The following is a 12216-nucleotide window of genomic DNA, read 5'->3' on the forward strand; positions in this document are numbered from 1 at the left end:
GGTGCTGTTGGGACTCTGTCAATGCGCACTAGGGAACTTTTATTGTGAGCCAGCAGGGTCCACATGGACAGTTAGTGCCCGATGCACTAGAAGTTACACGCTAACTAGTGTGCAGGAACACGCCATGTAGACAAGCCCTCGTTAGTGTAGTATATTCCAATCATACGAAAAGCTGATCAGCTTCACTTTAAGCTTTACTTTTACTTCCCCTCTTCACTTCCTTATTTGTGAAGATTCATCCATGATTAAAACTAGTCCTTTCTTTTACAACTTGCAATCACGGTTGCTTCTTTGCACTGGATTTCACTTTACCACACATTCTGCAGGATTCACTTTGCCACATGTCCCTTTGCCAGGCTTCCCTCCACAAATGTACAGTGGATATGGCTGTGGAAGCAAGGAGGGTCCTGGGGAACTAAAGTCATTTAATTACACCCCTCTGGCAAGAGACAGCAGTGCCTAGAGGCCCAAACAAGAGTGAGGCACCATTGTGCTAGGAGCTGTACAAACACATAGCAAGAGATAGTCCCTGATCTGAAGAATTTAGTCTAAATGTACAAGATAGACAAAGAGTGGCAGGGGAAACAGAGGCTCTGAGGAGGGAAGTGACTTGTTCACCAGTCACATAGCAAATCAGTCTTTTATTTTAGAATAGCAAAAAGTGTCCACACCCTGAACACCCTGCTAAGGATTTAAAGTTACCAAACCAAATGTGCGGTTCCATCAGCTCACCACTGCTATCAATCATAATGAAAAACCAATGGCCTCTTACATTGGCCTAGCAGAGTCTTCTGAATCCCAATCCAGGGCCCTAGCCACTGGACCACACCGCTCATGTTCAGCAAATGAAAACTACGTGAGACCACTGCAGCTTAAGATCAAATTAAATCTGTGTTGACCGATTCATTGTTTTCAGTTCACTTCACGTTCTTCTGGTATCACAAAGCAGCATATATGCTAGCCAAGCATTTGTCAGATAGAGAAGTAATTGAAAGTTTGACTTTTTATTCCTCTTACCATGTCACTGAAAAAGTTTTCTTTCCAGCTGGAGCAGCCTTCCAGGGGTCTGAAGCGGTAGAAGCGATACAGTGGATGGGCAAAAGTTTCCTGATGTCTTAAGCAATTCCCTTTAACATTATGCATAGAAAACTAAGGGTTTAGCCCCATGCAAGGCCAGAAAAAATCTCCCCCCTTTAGATGTATAATATTTGCCCAGCTTTAGTTCACTGCCACCCAAGTTCACCCTAGTGCTGAAAAACACCTAAAATTTTATGTCTCTGAAAAACTTGTGAAGGTTTTGGCTCAAAGACCGGATGGGGGGAAAAGTACATTTATTCGTGGTTTATTGCCCTTAGGAAAACATACTTTAGTTATGAAGTATTCCCTCCTGAAAACTTACTTGACATTTTGTCAAGAAATAGTAACATTTTTAAAAAGTTGGCCAAGCTACCTAATACCATAGCTGTAAAGCAAAGACATGTAGAAATATTAATACGTGGACAGGGATAACTACCTTGATTGTCTTTATTTTATCCCGTAAAACATCTTTACTGACTAAGGGACTGATCCCGCAAAGACTTACACACAAAGCAGATTTACCCTAATAAGAAATGTTCCTCCTGTGCAGAAGGCTTTGTGGCCACAGGGCCATAGTTTGATATTTCTGCCTAGCCAAGTAGCTGTTTGAGAAAGCTTGAGAGGAATAAAAAGAAGCAAAGGTGGGTTTGAGATTTGTAGTTAATGTTTTCATAAAATGATGCCAAAGAAACTCTATCAGCTTCTTTGAGGGTCAAACATGGCTTTTACACCCACCTGTGCAATCCACTTCAATGGAGAGGCATGAGAGCAGAGTTTAGCCCTGTGTCTTCAAGGTTTCAAAGGAGCTCAGCTTTCATCTATGTTCAGGGACTGCAAGCAATTCCAAAAGTTCTCTGTCTTGTGCACCAGGTTTTTTGCTATATGTCATAAACAGAGCAGGAAGATTACTGCAATAAAACTTCTGCCAGTGTTCACACACATCAAAATTAATTTGCTTGGCTTTGCTTAACTGATTTAATTATTCACTGCAAATCATTTGCTCTGCTCTAATCTCTCTCTATTTTACAATTTTATAGAGAGGATGGGGGCATAAGGGAAAGCATATCCTCATCTGGATTTATACCAGTTGAAATCTGGCCTGAAAAGATTATGTCTCTATGTATAATGCTACACAAATCACTGTGCTACCTCATCAAAACTTTGCAGCTGGCCCATTTCTTTAGAAGGAATGAATCTAAATGCTGGGTTTGAACAAACCTGAGCATTGAGTAAGTTTGGCCTCATGTTGGGATCTGAACATTTTGATCTTTCTTTCTTTCTTGGCCTATTTCTAGTTTTGCTGTAAACAAGTTCAGAGTATGATATTAGGTTTTAGGGAAACTTGTAATAGAGCTGTAATTAGATCTGATGTAATATATTATAATAATCATTAATATAATATATAGCAGCTGTTAAGTAAAACCGTTTCTGTGTTTATCCCAGAAGGATCCAGGGAGTTAGCTGCAATTTCATATTTTGAAACAGGGAATATTAAACACAAGAACTATGTTGCAATAATTTTATTGTAAATACTAACAGGAAAGCCAGAAAAGTGAGAGTTAAGGATGACAGAAGATAAACACAAGAGGATGCTGTGAGGCAAACTCCCTTAAGATAGCCTTTATTATTATTAATTATTATTATTATTTAATTGTCTTTAATTCCTACTTAATACAATGGAATCCCAGATATTACTTTCAAATGCTCCTTCACCATGAAAGACAATGCGAGTTTTGCTATTGCCTTCAATGGCAGCTGGGCCCTTAGAGTGTACTTATACACATTAATTTAAGATGTCTATCCAGATGTCTGTTTGAAGTTGAAGTTGAGTCCCTCTGCTTAAAATGACACTCCGAGTCTAGCCTCCAGGGCTGGCACAACCTATTAGGCGACCTAGGCGGTCGCCTAGGGCACTACAATTTGGGGGACGGCGACCGCGGCGGTATTTCGGCAGCCGAGGGCGGCGGAAAAGCTGGCAGCGCTCCTGCTAGCCTGAAATCATGCCATTAAGAGAGAAGAAACATAAAAGCAACAGTAGTTAAGGACGAAATGTCTGCTTTAAAATTGGATTTCCTGGCTTTTCTTGGAGTGTGTTGTAACTATAATGTTAATGTTGGGATGTGTTTTTCAAATGGAAAGGCCAAAGGCTGCTCTCATATTGTACTCAAAAAATGAGCATTTGCATGTGCAAGTTTGATTAAACCCATTTGATTTTTGGTTAAATAGACAGGAAGGAATTTATTACAATTAGATCTTTTTATTGTTGAGTGCAACAACAGAGGAGACATTATAGAAGCTCCAGGGAAATTTTCTTTGTGGATTATGAACCTGACAGAGAGGAAAGCTTTGCAATAAATAGCACATACTAATGTTGGATTTAAAGGGATCAATTCTGCTGCACAAGGAGCTTTTTCCCACCTTCACTGTGCAAAAAGCAACATCAGACTCCTGCTGATTATACTCTCTGCCTTCCAGTGTCTTAAACTGGCTTTGTATTCTACATAACGTGACTGGCTCCTACAGTCCAAGATAGCCCTCTGGGTCCAGTCCTGCCTACTGGTGATGTGTGCAATTTCGGCCCATTCCAGCCATTTATCATCAAAACTGCCTTCAGTGGGAGTTCCGGTATTGACCCCTGATCCTGCAAACATTTACTCACATGCTTAAAGTCAAGCACGTGGGCAGTCCCATTGACCACGGTGCGGCTACACTCATAAAATTAAGCGCATGCAGAAGCGCTTGCAGGATTGGCACCAGAGAAGGGAGGTCCAGCCGAGTGATCCTTCTTCACTGACCTTTCCACTGTGTTTGGGAACCATGACTAAACTGAGAAGCAACCCTTGCTGGCTGCTCTGATCAATCTGCGTATGTCTATACTGCAGTTGGGAGCGAACCTCCCAGCCCAGGGAGAAAGATGCTAAAAATAGCCGTGTGGATGTTGCCACTCGGGCTGCAGCTCAGGTTCTCAAGCCTGAAGGAGGTCACGCTGGCTTGATAGCCTGAGCTGCAACCCGAGCCGTAATGTCCACACCACGAGTCTGTCTACCTGGGCTGGGAAGCTCAGTCCCGGCTGTCGTGTAGACATCCCCTAGGGGCCTGAACTGGAGTCAATGGAAAATCTCCCACTGACTTCAACAGACTTTGAATCAGGCCCTTAAGACTTCCACACTGCTCAACCGAAATGTGTTAATGGCTTACTGGGAACCGATTCAAAATCTGTTGAAGTCAGTGGGAGTCTTTCCATTGACAAACATTCAAACAGATTCCTGTCCTTGGAGTTGTTTTGATATATTTCTGCCTTCACCATGTATTGTACTTGCTTTTGAAGTGCAGTTTTTTAGCATAATAAGACTAGACAAATGTGACATTCTATTACTTCAATCTCAACATGCTTCTGGTCTCAGAACCTGCTTAATTTTTAACTTTTGATGGTACAATTGATTTAGCTTTTGACTTGACTCTACTTCAGCCTTTTACCCTGAAGGAGAAGGGAAGTTACAAAAAGTTTTGCAATCATTTTTACTGGAGCCGAAGGAATAAAGTCATTGGGTGTATCATGTTACATTGCCCATTTCATGGAGAACAAGACAGGTATTATTAAGTGTGCTGATGAATCCAAAAGAGTTTTATAGTGACTAACTTCAAACAAAGTAACCTAGATGTTTTAATGATGAGATTGTTATCTGGCTAGAATGCATTTAAATGTTTATTTTACAATTCACTGGCCAAATCATAAAAGGACCATAAACCTCAAAAGGAAAAATGAAGGTTAATGGGTTAGAAATCAGCCACAGAATTTTATGGTTCAGGAATTAGTAAATTTTTATTCTTCTTTAGGTGCCTTGGAAGGCAAGTTGGTTAGGGGTCACGGTCATGTTACTGTACTGAGATGGCTTTTCAACAGTCACATAACACAGAGGAAGAAAGATATTTCCAAGAAGCTTGGGATGTCACATAAAAGAAGGGAACAGTGCTGCTAACTGATATTACCAACAAGCGTTGTATTGTCAGCTATGTCATTTCTCCCACAGGTACAATACTTGATTCATACTGGCTAGATAAAACGTTGTTCTTTGAAGTCTTTAGCGCAGAGCAAAGGTAGAATATAGATGGCAATGTGGAAAAAAAATCTTCTTGCATGTATCTAGTCTTCATACAAATTTTACTGAAGGCTTTGTCCTGTGTTCCCATCTGCTCTGGAGCTGTTACGTTTCCCTGTTGTTCCTCTGTGATTGTTGTGTTTATTTTACAAGTTGTGCTTGGAATGTTGCATGGAATTCTTTTGGCTGGTCTTGCCTATGATTTACAGTTGTTATAAACATTCCAAAGTATACATGTAAGTCAAATGATACAATAATATTATAAAGTTAGAATTCTGGTATAAATGTGTCATCAGTTTGAAAATTCAGTTCCTCTCCCCCTCCCCCTGGTACCTGGTGAGGCTGAACAGAATCAACTCATTGTAAAAGCACCAAAGATGTATATATTAGTTCTAAGGTGTGCACCCCCCCCCAAAAGTAAAATATTGTTGCTTCTTTTTTACCTGAGCAGCTAGTCAAAGTTTGGGGCCCTGGGTTTGTTCCAGCTGGGAGTAGAAATTGGTGATAGTCAGGTATTTCTTTGATGCAGTTTTGTTTATTTACAAAGAATGTACAAAGTCCTGTGTCTCTGAACACAGAAGGAATCAAATTGCAGGCAACAGCTTCTTTTGCTCACAGCACCAAGAGCACTCGTTCCAGCCTGCAGCTCTGACCTAAAAACCTCTTTCCAGGTGTCTTCCAGATTCAGCTACCGGGCTTTCAACGGCTCCTTCAGGCTGTTTCTCTCCCTCATCTGTTCTGTCTGACCTCAGTTTCTGTGTGATTTCTCTTCTTTCACATGCGCACATACCACTACTCAAAACAGTCCTCAGCCAAAAGTCTTGGGTGGGCTCACCCGCACCTTTTGTTTTCGATGGGTCTTATGCTTACAATTATGTTAATAGAAGGGTGAGTTCACAACTACCAATCTCAACTGGGTTTCACCTCAGCCAAAAACAATGTTTCACCTGCTCATAACAATATTGTGAAGCAGAGGACAGAAAATAGATTGACCCCTCTATTGAGCCTTTGCAAAGGTGGTTGTTTCTTTGAGCAGTTATATGCATTTTTGTCATGTTCATGGAAAAACACAGGGGGGGGGGAAGCATCAAATCCTCTACAAATGACAGAGAGCCAAACTGTGTTCTCAGTTACACTCATGCCGTCCACAGGGCCCAATTCTTCCCTTGATACCCAGGGGCGGCTCTATGTATTTTGCTGCCCCAAGCACAGCAGTCAGGCGGCTTTCAGCAGCGCGCCTGTGGGAGGTCCGCTGGTTACTCCGATTCGGCGGCATGCCTGCGGGAGGTCCGCCGGTGCCGCACCTTCGGCGTACCCGCTGCCAAATTGCCGCCGAAACCGCAGGACCGGCGGACCTCCCGCAGGCATGCCGCTGAAGGCAGCCTGACTGCCGCTCTCACAGCGACCGGCACGTCGCCCCCCGCGGCTTGCCGCCCCAGGCATGCGCTTGCTGCACTGGTGCCTGGAGCCGCCCCTGTCGATACTCCTGTGCCACTGACTTTGAAATCAGCATGGGAACTGCAAGGTGCTGAGGGCAACAGAATCGGGCCCCTTGACTGTGCAATTTGGCTTGATGCTTTTGTTGTTGTTTCATCGGGGTATTTCATATGTTGTTGTTTGTTGTGACAATTAAAGGGTCAATCACCTCCATCCCCTGACCACCCATTTGAAAATGTTTAAATTTGCTAGGTATACAGCAGTGTTTCTCAAACTCGGATTGGTGCTTGTGTAGGGAAAGCCCCTGGTGGGCCGGGCTGGTTTGTTTACCTGCCCCGTCCGCAGGTCTGGCTGATCGCGGCTCCCACTGGCCGCGGTTCACTGCTCTGGGCCAATGGGGGCTGCAGGAAGCAGCGCGGGCCGAGGTACATACTGGCCGCTGCTTCCAGCAGTTCCCATTGGCCTGCAGCCAATTGGATCGGCCGAATCTGCAGACAGGGCAGGTAAACAAACCGGCCCGGCCTGCCAGGGGCTTTCCCTACACAAGCGGCGACCCCAGTTTGCGAAACACTGGTATACAGGGATAACCTCATCTGGAAGTTTCAAAGGAGCCTAAAGGAGTTGGGCAGCCAACTGCCACAGAAAATCCCTTAGGCCTCTTTGAAAATCCCAGCTGTGATCTTCATGCTTTATGGAACAATTTAAAGCAAAAGTGAGGAAACTCTGAATTGATATTTACTATCTGTGACTTTTCTCATGGACATCATTAAAAGTCACAGCATAAATAACAATCTCTCACTCATACGTTTTGAATACACTGTTCCCATATCGATGTCTGTCATCTCAAAGTGCCTTTCAAACTGTAATTCGTTAAGTTTCACAATACCCCTGCAAGGAAGCATTATTAGTCCCATTCCACAGGCAGGGAATCTGAGGAACAGAGCAATTCAATGTCTTTCCCAAGGTCAAATACAGAATCAGTGATACTATCAGGACTAGAATCCAGAATTCCCAGGCTCTAAATACTCAATTATAAGAAATGCCAATAGGGCTAAACTCAAATTACAGCTTCCTATGATGCTATTCAATAGATTCATTTCAAATGGCTCTGGGACTGATGTTGCCACTCCTCCCCCTGCACCGCCCCCAGCTAAACACGTATTTTGATGACAGGGGCCTACTTCTATTTTCTGAACCCAGATCTTCTGAACGCCAATTACATGTGCATCTGCCAACCCACTTCAGAATGCATTTCGGCGGTTTATGGTAGAGAGGGGCTGGAACTGGAACTGGTTGGATCTGGATCCAAACCAACCTTGGTTTTGCTTTTTTAAAACAAAAACTGGGCTGATAAGGTTTTTCAAAACCAAAGCCACTGCTGATTTTACCTCACCTCTGTTTAAAACAGAAGTGAACCACAGTCAGAACCATTTATCCAAACACCAAGCTTTGAGAGGGTGGATAAAGTGAAACCAGATCAGAACCTCCCCAGTTTAGATTTTTCAAAACGTAACCAATGATATTTTGCACAGCCAAAACAAATCCCTTTTTATCCATCCTCAATGTATTGCACATTTGCTACAGATAATGGACTAAAATTCTATGAGGTGATTCCAGCAAAACCAATGGAAATTCAGAGAATACAGCACCTTTCAGGATCAGGGCCTAAATCTGAAGTATTTATCAAAAACCACGAGAGAGCTGCCTCCTGACAGAGACAGAGGTAATATGTATGGTGTCTCCACCCAGCTATGCTATATCAAAGAACCCGTAAGGGATACTTGTCCTCTAAATAAAATATATCAAATTTATTGTTTAATAAACAAGACTCTAAGCTGACCTCTGTCTTTGCTTTATTTGTATTACTCATGCTGTGTGTCTTTGTTTAATCTCATATGTTTTGAATTGGAAAGGATGCCTGGTAGACCTCTGACTTTATCCTAACAGATTCAACACCCAGCATTATCCTGAACAAACTAGTTAAAGAAACTGAAAAAGCCCTCATGAGAACAGACTGTATGGAAAACATTATGGTGGAGACTAACTAAAATACATAGTACCATATTTCCTGAAAGCTTCTCAGTTTGAGTGAAGCTACTTGTTTAGCTGCTCCATGGACAACTCAGCTCAGTCCATCCAGAACTCCTTGAACCGTTCTGAACATTTAAAACCATTGCAACTCCCCATAAGCTAATATTTAATATCTTTATCCAGTAACTCCATACACAACTGTAGAAAATGTTCTTTCTTTGCCAGAAAGTTACAAGAAGTAATGTCAGAATCCAAAAATATTAGTAATTTAATTCCCTTTTTTTCCACAACTAAACATAACAAAGAATGCTCAGTTAGCTATCAGCGCAAACAAGACGACCACAGAGCAGCTTCAGTTTTCATTGTTGCAATATGAAAACGTTTTACGATGGCTCATAACTCATGCATGAAACGCTGATAGTGGGAATGTCAGCCCCCACCTTTCACACTGTGCTTAAAAATATGGCTTGTTTATGTACCGCATGGGCTGTGGTCAGATTTACCTTTGAACACATGCAGCACAGGCATAAAGTTTAAAGACTATCTTCTGGAAAGGACCCTAATAACATAGAAAACCCTACTTGTCATTACAATTATTGTTTTAAAATTTCACCTTTTTTTTAGTTCATAGATTGGGCCAAATTTATCCATGGTGTAACTCCATGGAATTGACTGTTTGGTGCTCCTTGGGGTTTTGCATATCACATTAACCTCTACGCCCTCCTAAAGATTATCCCAAACAGAATTTTCTATAAACCAACAAGATGGATAGATAGATAAATAGATAGATAGATAGATATAGCAGATTCACAACCGGTTTAGAAAAGCTGGCATAGAAAAGTTGAGAAATATGACCCACATGCACTCTAAAGGCTCAAAAAATAAAAGGCAAATAAAAAGAACCCAAAATGTATTTCAGAGCAAAACAGAACATGATTTTTAGGCCAATCTCATGGCTTTTGGCTCCTGGCTCATGATTTTGTAATGTTTGGGGTTGGCAATAACGTTTGTACTTTGACTTGATTATATTGATCTTATTTTAGCACCTTTAACACAGTAAAATAGAACTATTAATTACACTGTGTCCTTCAACAATAAGCCCTTGTTTTTCTTTTATATCCTATGTTGGAGTAATATATTTCAAGCTAAAACCATTTTTCACAAAGGATCCAAGTGCACCATATTTGCTGACTATAAAAATGATTCTGGATTTCAGTTAGAGATTTTTTTTTTCTTAGCACAAAAGATAAGATATCAACCTAAGGCATTAGCCAATGCCCCATAAACTTTTGCTCAGTTATAAGATGCTGGCAACGTTGTCTTACCTTATTTATTGAGCAGTTGGGCAGTTAATGTGTACTGTTGCAGAACATAACAGTTATATTGTAGAATGCACTGTGACTCTGAACAGAGCCAGCACTATGAAATCTGTGGGCCCATGAAGCTTTCAATCAGGGCCATGAAGGAGAGGAGTTCAAGAGATTCAGACAACTTGTAAGAAGTGCTGGGGTTGGGGCTCTTCTCATTGTGGGTGGTATAACCTCCCTTCGTTATTAGTGACTAGGTTATTCCTCAGGCCTTAGCCATACCCACTCCCCTGCTGCCTTCATGTCCTCCCTAGCTTGCTGCCCAACTACACCCATGCTGAGGCCCACCCCAGTGCTTCCCTTTGAATTTTTTATGTGCACAGCAAACCCTATGCCTCAGACTCCACTGCACAAGGGAGCAGGAAAGAATTCCCAGAGGCGTCATGCCAGGGGCCAGCAGAGATGTCTCAAGTAGTGAAGAGTCAACTTCTATTTTGGGGTGCCATAAAGGATCCAATGCAGCTGTGAGCTCTGCATTTAGGGACCAATAAAAAGCCAACTGCAATCAATGGGAACCTTTCCATTGATTTTAATGGGCTTTGGATCAAGCCCTTATAGCACTGGTCCTGAACCTATAGACAGACTTACAGTATCAGCCTTGATTTTACAGGAAACCAAACCAATATAGCATGTTTTCCCTTCCATTCATCAACATACCCCCTTCAATATCAGTCCCGTAATATGCCGTGCTCCTTGCCTATGAGTCTAATCTTGGGAACAAGTATAATGAAGAGTGTGTAAGGGAGTTTAGCATGGAGCTGGGAGCCAGAGAACAATGGTCTTTTATAAAGGGACCTATTATGGGGAAGTTCTGCATATTATATTCTTAATCACACAGTGGGTTATCCACACAAGCTACGTGTTATGTTTTCCTCTTGTCCAATAAAGTACATTTATATAAATTTAAGGAAGAAATAAGACATTTTATAAGAATATTTCCTAGTCTCCGTGAACAAAGATACCTTGATTTAAAACAGTCAAGTGCCCAGAGGGAGGAAATAGTCCATATTATATGTGTAAAGAGAAAAATGGCCCAATCCACCAGTCCATCAGGTCTTCTAAACCGAGCTAGAACACACATAGTAAAGCAGTGTGAATAATCAAATCTACAAAATAAAGGGCCAGGAAAAGTGGCTAGAGGTTTGCAAACATTTTATGTGTGCATTTGAGTAAGCACCTTCTTAAAAATATGCAGCCAGTACATAGATGAATTGGTCGCGTGCACACAAATACACAAACTAATTCCATTGTATTGAGCACTAGGATTGAAACGCTATAATTTGTAAGGTAGAACAGGACTAGGTGCTGTCCATATAAATAGTCCTTGCTCTGAAGGATTTGCAAGCTAAACCTGGTATTTCCAAAAGAACCTAAACGTAGATGCCCAAATCCCATTAAAAAGTGACGGGATTTGGTCACCTTTGAAAATTCACACCTAAATAGACAAGATGGAAAGAGGAAGTCCCCGTTTTATAGATGGGAAATTAAGGCACAGAGGAATTAAATGATTTACCTAGTGTCACACTGCAAATCTGCAGTAGAGCTAGGAATCCAACCCAGATTTCCTGAAATTGAGTCTCGTGCCTTAACCACCCGACCATCCTTCTATTCAGTAAAAGAAGAAGAAACTGTACCATTTGCTAAAAATGTCACATTCCATTCACAAGCTCCTTAAGTGAATCCCTGAAAATAACTTTCTGCTAATTTGTTCCAAGCAACTCCATGTTGCCAAAAGACCTTGGTGTGAAATAAAGTTTTAAGCAGCTAAAGACTGACTTAAGGTCCACTGAAAATCAGGAATCATTTGCAGAAAATTAGCACATGTGATGTATATGCTGAGTGACACTTACACTAAGCATCACGTCCAATTGGCAAACTCTTAACCTAGGGGACAACTTTATTGCGTCCTCTAGGATCCCAGTATAATTTTCGTTGACAAGTAGTTAAAGATCCTCTCTAACAGGCAACCAATATTTCACTGGTCCATTGGATGGTTGCCTAAGGCAAGTTTTACTGTGCAGCGATCAATAAAAAATATCACTACATAGGGAGATTTTCTTGCTTTGCTTTGTTGTGAGCAAGGCAGAAATAGAACTTCAAATGGAAAGCATCTTTCAGGCTTTAACTGTGGAGGCACTAGTCCATATTTCTTTTGTCTATATGCACATGTAAAGGCTATTAATGTCAAGAGGAATTACACATAT

The sequence above is a fragment of the Chrysemys picta genome, chromosome 13 (assembly GCF_011386835.1).
Source record: "Chrysemys picta bellii isolate R12L10 chromosome 13, ASM1138683v2, whole genome shotgun sequence".
NCBI classification, from domain to species: Eukaryota; Metazoa; Chordata; order Testudines; family Emydidae; genus Chrysemys; species Chrysemys picta.